This window comes from Mandrillus leucophaeus, unplaced genomic scaffold (assembly GCF_000951045.1).
Source record: "Mandrillus leucophaeus isolate KB7577 unplaced genomic scaffold, Mleu.le_1.0 Scaffold212, whole genome shotgun sequence".
In the NCBI taxonomy this organism is placed as follows: Eukaryota; Metazoa; Chordata; class Mammalia; order Primates; family Cercopithecidae; genus Mandrillus; species Mandrillus leucophaeus.
The window spans coordinates 1,087,364-1,109,245 of record NW_012102166.1 but is presented as its reverse complement, the minus strand read 5'-3'; the positions used below and the strand labels follow the sequence as shown (position 1 = coordinate 1,109,245).

At 45.9% G+C, this 21,882-nt stretch overlaps 1 protein-coding gene across 2 annotated transcripts in view; it reads left to right on the top strand.

Moving 5' to 3' along the window:
* The first annotated feature begins 6,642 nt into the window (after positions 1 to 6,642).
* The window catches only part of ANKFY1 (ankyrin repeat and FYVE domain containing 1), a 116,057-nt gene continuing 100,817 nt past the window's right edge, over positions 6,643 to 21,882 (top strand). Inside the window, exon 1 of one of the 2 annotated variants that reach the window (XM_011980415.1) lies at positions 6,643 to 6,690. The gene's annotated coding sequence lies outside the window, so the exon portion shown is untranslated. Of the gene's footprint in view, positions 6,691 to 6,905; positions 7,027 to 21,882 lie in introns of those variants that run through there. The other variant, XM_011980416.1, reaches the window with a different exon arrangement.

Sequence of the window (21,882 nt, the reverse complement as noted above, 5' to 3'; positions counted from 1 at the left end):
ATGACCTAGTAACTCAGGGACAACTATTTTTGAAGTTCTAGAGCGACTTTAATGCAATTACTTTTATAAAACTATCTTTTTTTTTTTTTTTTTTTTTTTTTAGGGCTTGCTCTATGGGAGTGGAAGTAAGAGCCAGGAATGAGTGCATCTCTCTTCACGTGCTTTTCCACCTAGTGCCCTGACTCTGTTACACACTGAAACAGGCCTACATAGATGTTACGACTTCCCTTCCTCTGTCAGAGATGTCATCTGTGCCTTTCTCAGTGTTCTTCTGATAATGTAAATTTAAATGCCTCTACATTTGATAGGAAACCCACACTCAGGTGACACTGAACCAGGTGGCTTTTGTTCCACCAGTGCCTCACCATCAATGTGAGGCGATTCTTCTCTGCTTTAGGAAAACGATATTTTCCCCCTGAACTTGTGCCAACCATCAACAATATTTCCTTAGATCTTATGGATTGTAGAACTGTTGGCTGTTTCCTAAATTTATTCCAAGTTCTCGTAGAGGCATGTAGATTTCAGTCTGTGCTCGTATGGGATAGACGATCTCAGTGGCTTTCTGGCCTCTTGAGTTTAAAATCCATATGAGGTTGACTTCTTGTTATTCTAAGGTAACGTGTGTGAGGTTATTCCACTAGTACTGTGATCACGTGGGTGTCAGTATCTTTAACGGCCTTCATTCTTGGTTGGGAAATTTGATTTGATGTGCTCGCTCACCCTCTACAAATTTGCCCGCTCTGGGCTGTGGTGCCTGTGTATCTTTGCCCCTCTGGTCTCCAGTTGGTGGAATTACCTTTTTTTGTACTGCCACTTCTCAGCATCTTTGAAATTTGACATAATGTTGCTTCGTTTCAGTTTTTTTAGTTCTGTAATTTGTTGATTGTATTTAACGATGTGAGTTCTGTTGTGATGTTGACTGTATTGTAAAGCACCTCGTTCATGTGATGGGTGCTCTATAAATCAATAAATGACGACTTAGAGGCTGTATCATGAGCTGTTTTGGTTTTAGGATGCAGGTCTCAAAAGCAAGTTGTGGGACTCTTTCTGTATAAACAGCACATGATGCCAAAGGGACCACAGGGAAACCTCGTATTTCACAGACTTTAAAGAAGGAACCAGAGACGTTAGCTTACCTTCCAAGCTGATGATGATGCTCTTTAGATTTCCAGGACGTGGCCACGCACCATTTTAACTCAGAGTCTGTGTGCACTGTGATTTAGAACCTTCAGGTGAGCACATATGAGAACATTATTGGGGATTTTGCCTTTGGCCTCCACTGGCTCTGCCATAAAGATAAGCTGGAAGGTGAGGAACCCAGACTCAAATGTGAACTGTCACATCTCAGTCACCACCTCTGTCCTCTAAACGGATGGGAAAATGCCCCAATATCTGCCCAGGGGTCATGTAGTAAGTTACTGACGAAAGAGGTAAGACTGAGTAGAGGACCTTCTTTACAAGATATACAAGATATCAACATCCAGCTTTTTATCCTGAATCTTTACAGATAGTTCATACGGAGTTAGCGTTAGGTGTTGAAAGCTTATTTATCCTTGATATAAATCGCTAGTGACTATTAAGGCCTCTTCCTTACAAACTCGGAGAAATGAACGTGGTGTCAGAGCTCTTGTTCAGCTAAATTATAAACAAGGAAATCCCCCGAGAGGAGTTTTGGGAAGATTAGGGGTTATTTCCAGAGTGCAAATTCTCGACAAATATATTTGGAATAAACTTGTGGAAGGGTCTAGACAATATCCCCAAACTGACATCAGTTTTAGACATAATTCAGCTACTCAAGGTATAGAGCCAAAACGTTTTATTTGCATGCTGCTTGAAATGCAAATGAACAGGTTTTCCGTGGTGTATGTGAGGCACTAGGCTTCCAGGAAAGATGTGGATCTCCCTCTCCCTCTCATGGGACAGGGCTAATAACAACCTTATCAAATTCAACCCTTTTCTGCCTTGGGGAGGCCCACAACCCTCAGGATTCAGTTCACAGATCACATTATTTGCTGGGCATGGTATTTCTGGTCAGTTTCAGATGTGTGTAATCTGGCTGCCAAGGCAGGATTAGGCTTTTTGGCTTGTTGAGTTGGTACTCCTCCCTGAGCTTTAGTGAAATGATGAAAGAATTTTGAATTCTGTTCACACAGGTAAATAAACTGAAGGAAAAGCCTTTCACAAAAGGCAACCAAACACATCCAAAGTCATAGGAGCAGCACAGAAAGTCCTAGGCAAGAAACTTGATTTTTTTCCTCCTCTCAGCAGTATCCAATGTTCACAGTGACTTCCATTTATTCCCAACAAGAGTGCTGGAAATCAGGTTTTTTCTTTTTGTTGAGCCTCTCTTTTGTGGCAAGCTTGTGCTATGTGTTTTTCCTAAAGGTTTTAGTCACATTCTTAGAAGAAGCTTCCAAAGTAATAATTTCTCATGAGGAAACAGGCTCAGGTTAATTTGCCATCGCTGTGGAGCACACAAGTTGCATGGCTGGGATTCAGTTCCACCGCCTCCCTGACCTACTGGGTGCTATTAGCCCTTCTTCACAGGTCAGGAAACCAGAGCCCAGGAACACTGACTTTTCTAGGGTCAGAGAGAGCATGGATGTGTCGAGACTGGTACTTGACTCAGTTCATCCGAGTACCAGTGGAGGTGTCCTCCTCTTCTTGCCCTGCCATAATACCGCACTGCCTCCCGAGTCTGTTCCCCTGTGCTCTTGAAGCTAAGGCAAACGGCATTTATTCCCTTCCTGTTCTTCATGTACCTTGCCTGAGACACCACCACACTAAGTTCCTCTGAATCTGACTGCAAAACCTGAAGTGGGTGTAAACTGAACCATACTCCAGTGCTCAGCTTTTTCAAGACATCTGTATTTCTGGTTATAGCTAATGTTATAGCTCCATCCAAACCTGGTGGGTGTTGTAGTTTACTGAGTACTACGAGTGCTTTATTTCACAGGCTTTACTACATTCTCTGTAACTCTGGGGTTACAGGCCAGTAGGAGCCCCCCCCAAAAGACAAGGGCTGGCTGGGCGTGGTGGCTCACGCCTGTAATCCCAGCACTTTGGGAAGCCGAGGTGGGTGGATCACAAGGTCACGAGTTCGAGACCAGCCTGACCAATATGGTGAAACCCCGTACCTACTATAAATAAAAAATTAGCTGGGCGTGGTGGCATGTGCCTGTAGTCCCAGCTACTTGGGAGGCTGAGGCAGTGAGGATCAAGGAGGCGGAGGTTGCAGTGAGCTGAGATTGCGCCACTGCACTCCAGCCTGGGCAACAGAGCGAGACTCCATCTCAAAAAAAACAAAACAAAACACACGAACAAAAACAACAGACAAGGGCCCAGGGATACCGTTAAGCCATTTCTAAGATGGGTACTTTGACCTCTGGTAGAGGGCTCCTTAGCGTGAGGTTGTGATGAAGAGGCAGTCAAGCCCCTGAGGTGAGCAGTCCCTTCAGGCGAGTTCTTTGATCATGGACACCTAGTCCAAGCACACTCTGAAAGGGCACACGTTTGTTTATTCCTGCATGTGTGCTACTCAAAGGGAGAGGGTCTCTGGTTTTCATCAAATTCTCAAAGAGGGTCTTTAGGAACCAGGGATTCTAGTCCCATTTCCTCAGGAAACAGGTAAAATCTGAGAGGCAGCATAAGGCTTGCAAGGACTTGCCCATCATCAACACAGCAAGTCAGCTGCGGAGCTAGACTTGAACTCAGGTCTCTTAACTCCCAGAATAGCACGCAGTGGAAACACCTCATCAAACATGTTGAGCGCCTGCTCTATTCCAGACCCTAGGCTGGTGCTGCTGAGGTGATGATGGTCATCACGCAAAATCGGGAGTCAGCAGTGACGGTACTTTACAACAACTTCCATATCGCTTTTACGTTATGGCCCAGGCAATATTTGCAGGGTACTCCACAATAAAAAGATGAGGCTGCTTGCATCCAGAGGAGCCTGGCCTGCCTGGCCACTCTGAAGGCCCCAAAGACTCACGGTGGGGCACACCTATAAACCATTCTCAACAGAGAGGGACGCTTTGAGCGATGGCCCTTCCATGGAGCCTGGAAAGTTCTCCCCCACCCTTTTTGTCTCAGTGTTGCTTGCTCAGTGCAGTTCCTCTAAGCAGCTCCCTGACTCATACCATCTTCACGCCTTTCATCTCCTGCCACAACAAAAAGGCTTACACATTTCAACACCGTCTCTCATCTCCCAGGTACCTGTCAGCCAGAATTCCTATCCTTCCTCAAAAATTTAGTGCTTGACTCGATGTTTCCATGATCTAAGCTCCAAATTCCTCCTCCACTGCACCTCACTACCCACTAATGCTTATCCTTAACAGTACCTAAAGCTTCTCCAACTTTAAATCCTCCCTTTCGGCCCGGCTCGGTGGCTCACGCCTGTAATCCCAGCACTTTGGGAGGCCGAGGTGGGCGGATCATGAGGTCAGGAGATCGAGACCATCTTGGCTAACATGGTGAAAACCTATCTCTACTAAAAATACAAAAAATTAGCCGGGCGAGGTGGCGGGCGCCTGTAGTCCCAGCTACTCTGGAGGCTGAGGCAGGAGAATGGCGTGAACCCGGGAGGTGGAGCTTACAGTGAGCCGAGATCGCGCCACTGCACTCCAGCCTGGGAGACAGAGCGAGACTCCGTCTCAAAAAAAAAAAAAAAAAAATTCCTCCCTTTCGTTTCTGACACTCTTATTCCGTTTTCAGATCCTTCTTTTAAAATTTCTTTTCTTTTTCTTGTTTATTTTTAGAGACAGAGCCTTGCTCTGTCACCCAGGCTGCAGTGGCAGCGGCAGGATACAGCTCACTGCGATCCCAAAGTTCTGGACTCAAGCGATTCTCCAGCCTCAGCCTCCCAAGTAGCAACAACTAAAAGCCTACACCACCAGTATAGCTAATTCAGATCCTTCCTTCCAACCTTTTCTCTCTTACTCCTGGCTGTCCTCCAAGGCCACCACTTTCCCGGCAATCCTGAACTATTGATGCATTCTTTTGATTCTTCCTTGAGTAAAAGTCTTTTTTGAAAAGGTCTCATGCCAGGCTGGGCATGGTGGCTCATGCCTGTAGTCTCAGTACTTTGGGAGGTTGAGGTGGGAGGATTGCTTGAGACCAGGAGTTTAAGACCAACCTGGCCAACACAGAGACTCCATCTCTGGAAAAAAAAAAAACAAACAAACAGAAAGAAAAGCAAGAAAAGTCTCATTCTATTCAGCTATGTTACTGTTTAGTCCTCCATTCTGCAATTGTCTAACTAATCATATAGTTAGTCCTCCCCATATTCGCCAAAGATTTTAGCACTTGAAGCTCCTTTCCTTTCCTACCTCTAAATCCCAACATCTAATTTTCCTGGCTTCTCACTTCCACTTCAGTTCTCTGTGGCTCTGGACTTTTTTTTTTTTTTTTTTTTTTTTAAAGACAGTCATACTCTGTTGCCCAGGCTGGAGTGCAGTGGCACAATCTCGGCTCACTGCAACCTCCGCCTCCCAGGTTCAAGCGATTCTCCTGCCCCAGCTTCCCAAGTAGCTGGGATTACAAGCGTGCACCACCATGCCCGGCTAATTTTGTATTTTTAGTAGAGATGGGGTTTCACTATGTTGGCCAGGCTGGTCTTGAACTCCTGACTTCAGGTGATTTACCCACCTCAGCCTCTCAAAGTGCTGGGATTACAGGCGTGAGCCACCAGGCCCGGCCTGTCCTGGACTTTTATCATCTCCTAGTGCTACTTCACTATGAACCTGTTTGCTACTATAACCACCAAGCTCTCACAACATTGCCTGCACTGCACTGGCCTTCAATTATTAGAGACCTGCAGTTTCGTGGCTCCTCCATCAGTCCCTAGCCAGTCTGCATCCCATGTTTGATGGCCTGGGCTGTCGTCTCATAGCACCCTCAATTTATTTTGGGCAATACAATCCCAAGCCCTGGACAAATGCTAGAATTCAATATATCTGCTACTGCAGCCTGGTGGCTGAGTTGTAGAAAAAAGTGATCCATCAAGACATACATGAGGCATTTGAAACCAGGCCTTCCAACTTCAGCGTCCTCTTCCAAAGTTTCTTCGCTCTTCTTGGTCTCCTTCCTTGTCTCATAACTTCACCCATAAAATCGATGTCATCAAACGATCTCCCTGATTTTCTTCTCCCCTATATATCCGCACGCATGTTCTTGTTTCCTAACGTTTTAGTGGAATAACAGGTGACCCGCCTCTAGGCCAAATTTAATCCGTTTTCCTGAGTTCTGCATCGCCTGCCGAGCATCCCACCTCCCCAGGCACCTCTCCACTGGCTCCTTTCTCCCAGCCTCTCCTATCTTTACAAGCTAAGGACCAACAAACCCCCTCTCTTGACCCCTCTCACTGCCAAGCTTCTCCGAGGAGTCGTCTGCATTCGTTGTGTCATCCTTTTCGGTGCCCTGCCAAGGATGTGGAATATGACAGGGCTCAGTCCGTGCTCAATAAATCTCGAGCCTCAAAAACACCCGGTAAAAATAAACCCGGCTCTCCGCTTCCCCCAGAGCCCAGCATCCCCCTCCACTTTCATTCACCCCTTTCGTACCCTCGGCTCCGCCCTTTGCCGCGCCTCCCATGATTCTCGCGAGACTTGGTGATTCCGTTCCGCACCGCCCCGGCTGAGCCGCGCACTTCTCGCGAGGTTGCAGGCAGTGCCGGGCCAGACATGGCGGAAGGTAGGGTTTTTTGTGGAGCCGCGCGGGAAGACGCGGAGCTGTGGGGGCGCTGCTGGCCGGGAGAAGCTGCCCTGGGAGGGGAAGGCCGGGCGTGGTTGCATGGGGGCTCCGCGGGTCTCGCGAGCCTTTCTGTGCAGCCTGTCCTGAGCTTCTCGGGCTGGGGTCCGGAGCGCGGTTCCTATGACAACGCCCCTCCCGCGATACCGACCCCGCGGGACTGCGGCCGGCTGCGGAGCGGGGCTGGCAGGTCTGGTGCCGGTGCAGCGTGCAGCCGCGGGGCCCCGAGGGCAGCAGGGGAGGCTCTTGATTGCCGGCGGTGCCGGGACGCCGGGGGAAGTAAGCCTTCTCCTTAGGAAATCGAAACTGCTGTCCTGGCACGTCCTGCATCCGGAAGGGGTCCATCCCTTGCTTGCGGAAGAGCGTGGGACTCCTCGGGCTGGGGTCAAGCAGGCGGGCGCACTGGCGGCTCCAGCTCCGCAGCAGCCCCTGCCTTCAGGCCAGGCGTACAGATGAAGACGGGAGGAAGGGGTTTGCGGGAAGGGAGTTGGCCAAGGTCACACTGCTCACAAGAGGGCTGCTCAAACCAGACCTCTGTGCCTTTGCCTCCCAGTCCAGTGCCTACCCTCTGGTCTGATGCACTTCTCATGACATTGCAGGTTAAGGCACTCTGGTCTCTCAGAGTCTGCCTCTCTTAATGTAGCAGTAATTAGAAGCCTTCATTGTCAAAGCCTTATTGTACACGTAGGGGGAAAGAAGGCCCAGAGATGGGGAGTTACCTGTCAGGAATCGTGCAGCGACGTTGTTGTATCTGGGCAGCGTGGTTCTCCTCTTTACACCGTTATTGGAGAAGAATATTCCTTATTTGACCTTTGTTTATTGAGTGACTGCATTGTGCTTGGTCACGACTTGTCCTGTTGGTTTTGAGCTTTGAATGAACCTGTCTCTTGATGGATCTTAGATTTGGGCAGCACATGACAGTTGGTCGGCTTTTTTCATTTGCATTAGACTTTAGATAACCTCGTGAAGGAGGCCTGGTGTGTATATTTGCCCTTTATTGATAAAGGAATTTAGGCAAAGTTACAGAGATAGCTGGCACTGGCACCCAGTTGGTTTTGGGGTGTGTGTGTGTGTGTGTGTGTGTGTGTTTTGAGACAGGGTCTCGCTCTGTCCCACAGGCTGGAGTACAGTGGCGCGGTCACGGCTCACTGCAGCTTCAGCTTCCTGGGCTCAAGCGATCCTCTTACCTCAGCTTTCTGAGACCACGGGCGCTCGCCACCACACCCGGCTCGTTAAAAAGTTGTGTCTGTGTGTGTGTAGACAAGGGCTTGGCCCGGTGTGGTGGCGCACGCCAGTAATTTCAGCACTTTGGGAGGCCAAGGTGGGAGGATCGCTTGAGGCCAGGAGTTCAAGAGCAGCCTGGGCAACATGGCGAAACCCCGTATCTACAAAAAATACAAAAGTTAGCCAGGTGTGGTGGCACGTATCTGTAATTCCAGGTACTCGGGAGGATGAGGCACGAGAGTCGCTTGAACCCGGAAAACGGAGGTTGCAGTGAGCTGAGATCGTGCCACTGCACTCCAGCCTGGAGTGAATGGAATGGTGGCGGGTGCCTGTGGTCCCAGCAGTAATACTAGGGAGGTGGGAGGATCATTTGAATCTGGGAGGCAGAGGTTGCAGTGAACTCTACCAGCCTGGGCGACAGAGCAAGATCCTGTCTCACTATGTCGCCCAGACTGGTCTCCAGCTCTTGGGCTCAAGCAGTCCATCCGCTTTGGCCTCTCTAAAGTGCTGCGGTTACAGGCATGAGCCATTGCGCCTAGCAGGCAGCCAGTTTTTGTCTTTGCTTTTTCTGCCATATTCCTGGAGGGGAAACTTGAGGTGAAAGCAGGGGAGTAAGAAAAGGAGCGAAAACCCAAGACATTCTCTGAAGTTACTTTTTGGGTCACTCACAGAATGTTGTTGTACACGGCAAATAGCTGTTCCTCACAGGAGTGAGGTGGGTAGAAAGGTTCAGGAAGGTCTTCTGTGAGGTAATGGGTAGTCTGGCGCTTTTACACTAGGAAGGTAAGTTCAGTGTTTTGGGAATACAGTAGCAAGGTTGAGATTGTGGAGGGCGGCTGGTTTTTCATTCAGGAGCTTTACTGACCCCCTGCTGTGCTTTGCAGTCGGGTTCCAACCCCTGAGGAGCTCATACAGATTGAGTCAGCGTGCTCATCATCCATACTCATCATCTGGCAAGTGCCTTGAGAGACATCCCGTCAGTGGGGTATCTCTCCTTAAACACACGAAGAAGACATCCTTTCAGGGTTAAATTAGCAGGGGGATAGCTAGGTAAGCAGTCATGAAGTTCTGACTTTGCAGTTTTTCTTCCTTCCTTCCTCCCTTCCTCCCTCTCACTCTGTTGCCCAGGCTGGAGTGCAATAGCGTGATCTCGGCCACCGCAGCCTCCACCTCCCGGGTTCAAGTGATTCTCCCGCCTCAGCCTTCCAAGTACCTGGGGTTACGGGCACCCACCATCATGCCTGGCTAATTTTTGTAGAGATGGGGTTTCACTATCTTGGCCAGCCTGGTCTTGAACTCCGTACCTCATCTGATCTGCCCGCCTCGGCCTCTCAGAGTGCTGGGATTGCAGATGTAAGCCAGTTTTTCTTTTACCTTTTTTGTGTCCCAACTTTTTGTTGGGATTTAAGCTTTTTAGAAACAATGTTGCAAACTTCAACTAGGAGGCATTCTGGGCCATTTAGCTCATTAACCTGAAGCTATGCAAAGGAAGACAAGATTAGGTAGAAAATGTTTGTGGGATATTAATCCTGCTTGTGCTTTAATCGGATTCTCAGAGCCTGCTATGCTTGTTTGGAGAGACGTATTTAAATATAAATAAGTAGCAGATATCTGTGTCATATAACTTGAATGATCTGTAAACACACTATGGGAACTTCCCTGATAATGGTTGGTTGGCTGTGTGAGAGTGTGGGAGATAGTGCCTAGGAATAGTAAACAGAATTCCTGAGAGACTGAGTGTACAGCTTCTTATGTGACTTGTTTAGAGGACAACCTTCTTTCCTTCCATCTATCCATGACTATGGATTTGACCATATATATTTAGCTAAAGTCTGTCGTAAAATTAGTTTTTATTCCCCATCTCTACATCTCTGTAGCTGTCCTGCTAATCTGAGCTTCGTTTGTGGTACTTTTTTTTTTTTTCCCTGAAACAGGATCTCATTCCGTCACCCAGGCTGGAGTACAGTGGCGTGATCACAGCTCACTACAACCTCCACCTCCCAGACTCAAGTGATTCTCTCACCTCGGCCTCCCAAGTAGCTGGGAGTGCAGATGTGCGTTCCACCACATCCGGCTAATTTTCGTATTTCTTGTAGAGTTGGAGTTTCGCGATGTTGTCCGGGCTAGTCTTGAACTCCTGGGCTCAAGCCATTCACCTGCTTGGGCCTCCCGAAGTGCTGGGATTACAGGTGTGAGCCACCACTCCCAGCCCTAAGCTTCCTTTGTAACCCAAGTGAACTACTTCAAAAGGTTCCAATTAAAAGGTTGCTTTTAACTTTTCTGCCTTGATTTTGCTTTCTCACACTCTAATTTCATACAGTTTCTAGTGTTTCATTTAAGACATCAATCAGATCATGTCTCTCCCACTCTTCTTAATACTCCTGCCCCTCATTGCCCAGCTCTCACAGTTCTCCATAATCTTAAAATATATTCCAATTCTCCCAATGACCTTTAAGTACTAACAGGGTGTGGGCGCCACCTAACACTTCGAGCTTGTTTCCTGCTTTCATTCACTGTGCCCCACCACACTGACTTTGTTGCTGTTCTTTGTGCGTGCCCAACGTGCTGCTACCTCTGCGTCTTTGTCCTTGCAGTTCCCTTGGCCTGGAACAGTCCTCCAGTGCTTCTCCACAGAGCTGACCCACTTTATTCACTCGGTGCCTGTTCAGTTGTCATCTCATTAGAGGGCGTCGCTCACTGGAATAAAAACCCCATGAGGGCAGGAACTTGTTCTGTTTTGCTCACTCCTGTGTCTCCCAGCTTAGAATCATGGCTGTGGTTGAAGGAAGGTATGAATTTCTCAAGCATCACCTGCTAGCCATCAAGAAAAGTTACCTGGATACATCCTTAGCTTCTTGCCAAGCAAACTGGCTGGTCCAGCTTTTATTATGCTCTGGATAACAAGTCTGCTAAGAGCTACCTAACCTACTTTTCATCCTGCCCATTTTTGTTTTAGCAACTAAAATATAATGTTTAAGGCTGGTCACGGTGGCTCACATCTGTAATCCCAGCACTTTGGGAGGCCGAGGTGGGCGGATCACTTGAGATCAGGAGTTCCAGACCAGCCTGACCAACATGGTGAAACCCCATCTCTACTAAACATACAAAAATTAGCCAGGTGTGGTGGTGCATGCCTGTAATCCCAGCTGCTCAGGAGGCTGAGTCAGGAGAGTCACTTGAACCTGGGAGGTGGAGGTTGCAGTGAGCCAAGATTGTGCCACTGCACTCCAGCCTGAGCAACAGAGACTGTCTCAAAAAATAATAATAATAAAATAAAATGTAGTGTGTGAGAGCTCCGACTCTGCAGCTGGACATGGATCTAAATCCTAGTTTAAGCTATGATCATAAGCAAGTCAATTAATTGCTCTCAGTCTCCGTGTCCTCAGCTTTAAAAGGGGGATCATCTGTAGCTCACAAGTAGGTGTCGGGATCCTAGGATATTTCTCAGGCGCAGGAGGAGCCTTTTTCCGCGGCGCCTGATGCTTTCACCCTGGCGTGCGGTCCTCCTCTCCAGTCTCCTCTAAAATCTCTCTCCACTTCTTTTCCTCAGTAAAAGTAAAAATTGAAAAAAAAAGTACGGTTTTTTTTTTTTTTTGTAAATAGTATATTGAACAGAAAATTTATCATAAACTTTTATTAACTTGATGGAATTTGATCAGAAAAATACTTTTGACAACAACCCAAGTAGCATGGGGAAAACATTCCATGTCCTGGGTATTCATGGACCAACACCTTAGTCACTAGCCACATGTGGCTACTTAAATTTGATTAAATTTAAATAAAATTTAAAATTAACTTCTCAGTTGTGCTAGTCCTATTCCAAGTACTCAGTTGCCATGTGGCTAGTAGCTCTCCCAATGGACAGCACAGATTAATAGAACACTGGCATTGCCAGAAGTGCTTTGGGTAGTACCGTTCCAGAAAATGCCTCGTTAGTGTAGGTTGGTAGAAATAAGGAAAGAAGGAACTTTGCTGTTTCTACTTTTGAAATTTATCTGTTTATTGTTCTACTTATTGAACAAATGTCCCAGGTCATTGATAATTATGTGTAGTCTAGAGACCTCTCGTGGACTGTTCCTTTTATACCATTGTTTTCTTTTCTCTCCCTTTCCTTACTTTCTCTGCTGTCACCAGCTGTAGCTGTTAGCTTTCTCCTTGTGGATTATTTTTACTGAGAAATAAAATTTATCCATTAGTGGACATTTCAGAGTAAAGCTACTGACTTGTGCTGAGATACACAGGATTCTGTCACTGGCAGGGTGATTTGCTGTGGGCAATTTGAGATATTATCATGATTTACAGCCTTGCTGAACAAAATGAGAAATTGCTGTGTCCCCAGAATCTCCTGTTGAACCTGTGGTATTTATTGAACTCCATTTGGTAAGGTATTGTCAGGAGGAAGAGGAGATAACCATGGAATGGGTATAGAGGGAGAAGTAATTGGTAGTTAAACAAGAATAGCCAGAACTAAAGCTTATTCACAGGGAGTTCTGAAGTCTAGGAGGGATGATAAAAGAAATTGTGTATGAAAAACTATATTGTAAGGTGAAAGGTAAAACATGCTTAGGAGTTACTTTGAAAACTCAGAATAGGGAGAGATTTTTTAGGGAAGTAATGGTGAATGTATTTTGGATGTTAGGGAAAGTCTTGTTGCAGAAGACATTACTTGAGCTGAGCTTTGAAAAATGGCCCTCCCTTGGACATGGGGACATGAGATTGAGGAGAGGTCAGTGTTCTAGGTGGAAGGATTAGTGGGATGTGAGGTTGGAAGAGTATGTTAAGGGCCAGGTTATTAAGGGCATTTGTTCAGCATTTGGATTTTATTCTGAGAGTCATGGAGCAATACTACTGAAAGGAATCAGCCACGGTAGCGACATAACTGGAATTCTCTGGGACATGACACAATGACTGCAGTGTAGAGGATGGATTGAGAAGAAAGGAAGTCAGAGAGCAAGCTGTAGCAGTGAGCCATTTGGTAGGGGCCGTGGGGCTGGAGAGGACTGATGGGAGAAAGACCGCAGAACATATGAAAGACAGGACTTTTGAAATCTGGTTGAATGTTGAGAGAGAATCGAAGATGACTCAAGAGTTCTAGGTCTGGATGACTCAGACAAATGGCTGAGCTGCTAAGAGGTAGAGAAGGAATAGATTTGAGAACAAATATTTTGACCTCACTTTTGGACATATTTGCTTTGCCCAGTATACTTCTATGTGGTGGTGTCTAAGTTGGAAGTGTTCCCAGTCAGGAGTTTGAGGTGGAAATAGCTAGTTACCTAATATTTGTTGTGCATCTCTTATGAAACCAGCCCAGTCGTCACTGCTGTACAAGGTGAGCTTTTGAAAGATGTGTAAGTCATGCCACTGATTGTAACATGAGGCAGATGAACCTCACAGAGCTCAATTGCATTCAGGAAAAACGTATTTTACGGTAGGTGCAAGCTACTATGCCAGAGATGACAAAATGAGCAAGACACAACTTAACCTTAATGGAACTTGCAGAACAGAGAGAGGAAGGCCAAGTATTTCAAAGTAGTGCGTGTTTTGTTTTCTAGTTATACTGGGTTTTCTCTTCTACCTTCATGATTAATGGCACTACTGTGCAGCCAGACTCTCAAGTCACTAACCAAAAAGTTATCCCCGACTCCCCCGCTAAGTCTGCATCAGTCCCCAAATTCCCTGGATGCTGTACACCTCTCACATCTGTGCTTCCCTCTCTCCTTCATTCCATTAGTACCTAGTTCTCAACCTGGAGAACCCTGCACGGTGCAGTCACCCGGGACCTTTTAAACATCCAGATGTGTGGGCCGGGCATGGTGGAAGCTCACGCCTGTAATCCCAGCACTTTGGGAGGCCGAGGCGGGCAGGTCTCAAGGTCAGGAGTTCGAGACCAGCCTGAGCAACATGGTGAAACCCCGTCTCTACTAAAAGTACAAAAATTAGCCAGGCTTGGTGGTACACGCCTGTAATCCCAGCTACTCAGGAGGCTGAGGCAGGAGAATTGCTTGAACCCGGGAGGCAGAGCTTGCAGTGAACTGAGATCATGCCACTGCAGTCCAGCGTGGGCGACAAGAGTGAGACTCCTTCTCAAAAGAAAAAAAAAAAGAAAAGTAGTAGTGGTGATAATTCATCACCAGTGAAGAGCTTTTCTAATCTGATGCCAACAAGGAAGATAGTATTTTCTGGGAAGCTGACACTTTAATGAAATATTTTATGTGGAAGATCCTAATATAAGCCTGAAACAAAAAATTATTCTTGTAGTTCTCCAAATAGAATGTTATCACAGCCTTTACAATCATTTCTCTTTTATCTGATGGACATAGTTAAAGCAGAATAGGAATAAAGTCATTTAGTCATTAAAGAATTACATGAAGAGGCCGGGCATGGTGGCTTATGCCTATAATCCCAGCATTTTGGGAGATCGAGGCCAGGGTATCACCTGAGGTCAGGAGTTCAGGACCAGCCTGGCCAACATGATGAAACCCTGTCTCTACTAAAAGTACAAAAAAAATTAGCTGGGCATGGGGGCAGGCGCCTGTAATCCCTGCTACTTCAGAAGACTGAGACAGGAGGATCGCTTGAACCCGGGAGGCAGAGGTTGCAGTGAGCCAAGATCACACCGCACCGTTGCACTCCAGTCTGGGCGACAAGCGAAACTCTGTCTCAAAAAAAAAAAAAAAAAAAAAAAAAATTACATGAAGAACACTAATTCACTGCTAAAGTTTTGGCTAGAATAGAAGAACTATAGGAATGTAGAGAAAGGAAATGCCAGGGTGGTGGTAATCGAAAAACACCGAATACAGTGTGGGTTAGAACTGGAGTGGCCAGAGGGCAGTAGAGTGCATTTACGGTAGGAAATGGAAGGAGCTCATTTAATTCCTGCATTAATTAATGACTGATCTTGATGTTCTGATATTGGAGCTGAAATCTGGCATCATGGTATTAATGGGATGGGCTCTGGCCTGAAATCCCGAATCTCGAGTCTGTCTTCTGCTAATTGTGTGATTTTAGGCAACCCACTTAACCCAAGTGAATTTCACTGTTAGTATATTACTTTTTCAATATAGTTAGAATCTGAGATGATGAATGTGAAGAACTTAACTGCCATAGGAGACAAAAAGTACTAATTCCCTCTTTCTCTTTATTGCAAAATATTATAGGAAAGCGTCCATTTCCTTTTACCCCATCAAATGATGTTGACACTAATCTAGCAAAAAGTTACCAGGGCATTAAAATCTTCCACTCTACAGAATTTTTTGTTTGTAAGTATAGCTGTTTTAGTTTCCTGTGGCTGCTGTAACAGATTTCCACAAGCTAGATGGCTTAAAACAACAGAAACGTGTTCTTACGATTCTGGAGGACAGAAGTCTGATTGAAATCAGCATCGCTGGTCTCAAATCAAGGTCTCAGTAGGGCCCTATTCCCTCTGGAGGCTCTAGGAGAAATTCTTTTTCCTGATTCTTCCACCTGCAAGAGGCTGCTGATGTTCCTTGGCTATTGGCTGCGTCGTTCCAGTCTTCAAGGACAGCATCTTCAGATTTCTCTCTGTTCTGTGTTCACGTGACCTTCTACTCTGAATGGGTCAAATCTCCCTCTGCTTTTTTTTTTTTCCATGGAGTCTCACTCTGTGGTCCAGGCTAGAGTGCAGTGGCGTGATCTCGGCTCATTGCAACCTCCGCCTCCCGGGTTCAAGTGATTCTGCCTCAGCCTCCCGAGTAGCTGGGACTACAGGCACCCACCACCACACCTGGCTAATTTTTGTATTTTTAGCATAGATGGGGTTTCGCTATGTTAGGCAGGATGGTTTTGATCTCGTGATCTCGTGATCCATCTGCCTCGGCCTCCCAAAGTGCTGGGATTACAGGTGTGAGCCACCGTGCCCGGCCTAGAAGGGCTACAGTTTTAACCCTTCCATTTAGATATGTGTGATTTTGAGTTAGTTTTTATATGTAGCGGTATCTAGGAATAGGGCTTTGCGTTTTCCATATAGATCTCCAATTGTTCTGGTCCCATTGCTCTTTCCTCATTGAAATGCCTTGACACCACTGTCAGAGCATTTGTATATGTCAGAGTCTGTTCCTGGATTCCGTCCTATTGCATTGCTCTGGATATCTGTCTTGATGCCAGTATGATGCCGTCCTATTTACTGTAGCTTTATATGCAGCCTTGAGTCAGGTAAATGCTAAACCTTTTTCTTTCCCCCCACGCAGAATTTTTTTGGCTATTCTCGGAACTTCGCATTTCCACCCAAATTTTAGAATCAGCTGCCTGTGCCTGTGCATGCCTGTAATCCCAGCAGTTTAAAAGACCAAAGTGGGAGGATCCCTTGAGGCCAGGCGTTCGAGGCCAGCTTGGGCGCCATCCTGAGACCCTGTCTCTACAAAACAATTGACCACGTGTGGTGGTGCTCACCCGTAGTTGTTTGGAAGGCTGAGGCAGGAGAATTGAGACCCTGTCTCTACAAAACAGTTGGCCACGTGTGGTGGTGCTCACCCGTCGTTCTCGCTGTTTGGAAGGCTGAGGCAGGAGAATCACTTGAGCCCAGGAGTTCGAGGCTGCAGTGAGTTGTGATCAGGCCACTGCACCCCAGCCTGGGTGACAGAGGGAGACCCTGTTTCTAAGAAAAAAAAATGTAGAATCATTCTTTCAAATTCTACGAAAAGAGTTCGCTGGGATTTTTATTGGGAAGTTATTGAACCTATAGACCAATTTGGAGAGACCTGACATCTTAACAGTACTGAGCTATTGAGCCTTCCAGTCCATGAGCGTAGTATGTCACTCTGTTTATTTAGGTTGCCTTTCATTTCTGTCAGCAGTGTTTTATAGTTTTCAGTGTGCATGCATTGCACATTGTGTTAAATTTATCTCTAAATAGCTCGTATGTTTGGTGTGCTATATAAACGCATTACCATAGCCTGTACGTTGATAACTTAGGGCTTTGATAACATGAAATGAAGTAGGAAGAAGACTTTGATTTAAGGAAGATACGAAGTTTGATTTTGAACTTGTTGAGTTTATAGTACCAGTCAATCATTCTTTCAGCAGGAGCTGTTGAAGGAAAGAGAGATTTGGGTCCATTTTTGTAGCAGTGACAGTAAAGTGATGGGTGTGCATGAGACCACATTCAAAGAAGAAGCTTTAGGGAAAGTTCCGTTGTAGGTCTGAACCTTGCAGCACTGTGCCTTTTTAGAAAGGGGATAGTCAGAACAGATGAAGAGTCTGTAACAAGGTTAGGAAGAAAGCTAGAGTACAGAGTTAGGAAGCCAAAACGAGAGGTTCAAGAATGGGGTGATTGACAGGCTACAGAGAGGTTGAGGAGCTTGAAGAATAAGGAAAAGGTCATCGAAGTGGGTGATTTGATCATTGTGACTTTAGCAGAGGGATGTGAGTAGGAGCCAAGTTTCAGAAGGTTCGGGAGGCCAGAGAGGAAGTAGTGACTGAAGAGGACTCTTCAGAAATTGGTGGAGAAGGCAAAAAGTGTGATAGACTGGGCAGTCAAGAGCGTAACCGTGTGGAAGAGGTATTTGTCTAGGGGTAGGAGGCGTTACTGTGAGCCTGTTTCTGAGGGTGAGGAGGTAAGCTTGGAGAGAGGCATATCTTGAAGATGCAGTGGCTGCTGCTGTGGCTTAGGGTGTGGTAAGAAGTGAGAGGTTACAGAATTCTAGGCGTTCCAGATAGAGAAGCTGCTTTCTTCCCTTTCATTTGGCTCTGAGTGTCATTTTAACATCCTAATTCTTTAAAATCACCAGCAGGGAAGCAGGGCTTGTATGGCCTCTCAGCCGAATCTGACCTGAAACCTGTTAAGCTAAGAATTTGTTTATATGTTATAGATGTAACATATAAAAATAGCTTATACATATTAACTATATTTAAAATATTTTAAACTGATTGAAGACAAATCAAAACAATGTATCATGATGTGAAAATTACATGACATTCCATTTTCGGTGTTCATAAATAAAGTATTTTTAGGGAAACAGCCACACTCATTCATTTGTACTTTTGTTTTACAACTGGCAGAGTTGAGTAGGGCCACGGAGACTGTGTGGCTCCCAGAGCTAAAATATTTGCTATCTAGCCCTTTACAGAAAGTTTGCCAACTCCTGAACTAGAAGGAGGAGTGTTCTAAAAGTCAGTCTTGGTTTCTCTCCTGACTGTGCCTTGTAACTTCTGAAGAGGTAATTTGCTGATTAACTACTTTTTTGCAATAGACATTACACTCTTTATTTTAGGCTATTCATAATGAATGCAGATTTTTTTTTTGTCTTAAGCATGTTTTATTAACTCAACAGTGATGAACTATCAGAAAGGATACTTACTGAAAGACTGACCATAGACTGCACTCATGGAGAACAGCTGGATATTATTTGGAAAGAAACATGAGAAAATTGGAAGTTCCTGGCATTCTTCACTGATACTTAGTGTAGCTTTTTTCGTGAAACTCTAGGTTTTATCTATTATTTAAATTTCTAGGTTTGCTGTCCTCTCCTCTCTCCTCTCCTTTTTTGAGACAGGCTGTCTCTGTCTCAAAGGCTGGAATGCAGTGGCATCATCTCTGGGACTACAGGCATGCGCCACCATGCCCAGCTAATTCAGTTTCTAGGCTTGCTTTTCAAATGAAAGTTGGAAGGGGACAAAGAAAAAACCACTGCTGAAAACTGGGCACTGGATGAAGAATAAGTAGGCGGAGAAGCAGCAGCAGTGGTAAACCTGACTAAACCAGACACTGTTCCGAGTGATTTAACCTATCATAATGACTTTCCACGTCATTCGCTAAGACAGTGGTCCCCAATCTTTTTGGCACCAGGGACTGGTTTCGTGGAAGACAGTTTTTCCATAGATGGAGTAGGGAAGGGAGTAGTTTCAGGATGAACCTGCTCCACCTCAGATCATCAGGCAGTAGAGTCTCATAAGGAGCGTGCAGCCTAGATCCCTGGCGTGCGCAGTTCACAGTAGGGTTCGCGCTCCTGTGAGAATTTAATGCTGCTACTCATCTGACAGGAGGCCGAGCTCAGTCAGGTGGGCGAGGTGGCTCGCCCGCAGCTCACCTCCTGCTGGGTGTGGCCCAGTTCCTAACAGGCCACAAACTAGTACCCGTCCACAGCCTGGAGGCTGGGGTCCCCTGCTCTAAGATAATATCATTAGTCTCATTTTCCACGTGAGAAGACTGAAGCACAGAGAGGAGTAAGTAACTTGCCGAAGGTCACACAGCTAGTAAATAGGTAAGCTGGGGTCAAACCCAGTCAGTGAGGCTCTGAAATGCATGCTCTGGGCTATCAGTGTGCAGGGAGAATCTTGCAACACAGGACTGACTACCCTGGGTTGCTTTCTAAGAATTGTAATAATAGCTAATATCTTTTGACCACCTACTGCGGGGCAGGTTGTATTCTAAGGTTATTACATGTATTAGCACTTGCAGTGTTTACAGCATCCTTACAGATGAAGAGAATGAGTCACCTGCCTAAGGTGTGTCCAGACTAGGTTTGATCCCTGTCAGTCTAGCTCTAGAACCTGTGCCCTGTAAATTCTCTCTCCATTATTGCTCAGAATGATAATTTTGTACTTTTTCTTGCAAGAACTGTATAGCTTGGTGACACTTCAAGGACACATTTGCGTTGCTGTTTGTAAGCAGACAGTATTCCCCACAGGCTGGTAATGTCTCAGCCATAAGCACTCCTCCGTTATGCTATGAAATGGTGTGGCAATTGAGGTAGCACTGGTAAGTGCTCATAAGCTTCCTGAGTACTTTTGTGATCCTTTGGGTTTCCCCGACAAAAGCTGCCGGGTGGGGGAGCATCTGTAATTTTGTGACTAAGAGTCCCAAATCATGCCAAAGCCCTGCTTTTATCTTGCCTCTTCTCTGCTCATTCCCTTGGTAGTTTATATCTTGTGTCATTGTCCAGGCAGCTGCTGCGTATTTGAATGAGGAATTCTGTAGAGAGACTGGGGCTGTTGCTGTAGAGTTTAGAATTTGTGTGTATAACTGATGTTTAAGGAAATGTGTATGGTTTCCCAGAGAGCAGAGGGGGAAGATGGCTGGAAACAGCTTTCAGGATCTCCTCCACTTGAAGGCTTAGATAGAGGAATCAGTAACTTTCCAGTCTTTTTTTTTTTTTTTTTTTTTTATATAGGGTCTCTATGTCGTCCAGGCTGGAGTGCTGTGGTGTGATCTCAGCTCACCGCAGCCTCCACCTCCCAGGCTCATGCGATCCTTCCACCTCAGCCTCCTGAGAGCTGGGACTACAGGTGCCCACCTCCACCCCTGGCTCATTTTTGTATTTTTTTGTAGACGTGGGGTTTTGCCATGTTGCCCAGGCTGGTCTCAAACTCCTAATCTCAAGTGACCCACCCACCTTGGCCTCCCAAAGTGCTAGGGTTACAGGCATGAGCCACTGTACCCGGCCTAATTTTCCATTCTTGAAGGCAGATGTTCCTATAATTTCACCTGTTACCTACGTCCTTTTGATTCTAGCTCACCTAAAGGTCTTCCACAGATCTTTTTTTTTTGTTTCCCTTGTTATACACTCAGGATCTAAGATCTTCTATTTGAATGTTTGCCAGGGCTACAACACCTTAGCACATAAATCAGTATCCACCTTCTTTGTGACTGTTAGTTTTGTTCTTGCCCTTCTTGTTTCTGAGCTCCTTGTAGATACTACTTTGATTCTACATTTGATACTGCTTTGATTACCTTGTTTGGAATAGGTGCTAATTAGGTTGCCCCCCCCCACCCTTTTTGATATAGAGTCTTGCTTTGTTGCTCAGGCTGGAGCACAGTGGCATGATCACAGATCACTGTAGCCTCGACCTCCTGAGCTCAAGCAATCCTCCCACCTCAGCCTCCCAAGTAGCTGGGACTACAGGTGCATGACACCACACCCAACTAATTTTTTCAGTTTTTTTATGAAAAAGAAAAAAAAATGCTGTGTTGCCCAGGCTGGTCTCAAACTCCTGGGCTTTAGAGATCCTCCTGCCTGGCCCCGCAAAGTGCTAGGATTACAGGTGGGAGCCACCACACCCAGCCTAGATTGCCCTTTTTAGCTCTTAAAAGAAGTAGCTCCTAATCTGCCAGAATGCTTAGTGCATAAATATGTGCAGATTGACGGTTTAAGTGAAATGGAAATTCCCCAGCCAGCTATAGTCATGCTGGGTTGGAGTTGTTGAGGAGCAAAAGATTTAGGTTGGGTGGAATATGGTGTGATTGAAACCACGGTTAGAGGGTTCAGGTTGCTTATGGAAGAAAAGGTTACCACAGCGGAAACTTGGAGGCTGTCTCTTGGCAAGTGGGATGTAATTTTGCAGCCACGAGGTTGAACTAGCGAGATGTGGTGTATACTATAGCCATCCTTTTCAGTTGACTTGCATAGAAGCTGGTGACTGGCTGACATTTTTGTCAGTGAACTCTTGGAGGAGAGGGCGAGGCTTGGGCTCATAATTATTTGTATTTCTTATAGAGAAATGTACAGTGTTTATGTACTTTGTCTGTTTGACAAATCTGTTGACTGATACAAGCTTAAAAGGAGAATCTGACCAAGAGAATAAAAGATTGAAACCTTTTCTTGCATTTTCTGGGTCCAGTATGCTACAAACAAATATAGGCTTTATTTAAATGTTTTGAAGTAAGCTACTACTTTTCTGGAACATTTTCTTTACGCTGGCTTAAACCAGGAGGTCTCCCACCACACTCCATTTGTATCCCCTATCAGAGTGCTCAGGGTTTACTGCATTGGCTTAATTGCCTGTCTTCTCTATTACTCACAACTTTTTTCTTTGTTTTGTTTGTTTGTTTGTTTGTTTGTTTTTTGAGATGGAGTGTCCTCTGTCACCCAGGCTGGAGTGCAGTGGCACAATCTTGGCTCACTGCAACCTTCGCCTCCCAGGTTCAAGCAATTCTTCTGCCTCAGCCTCCCGAGT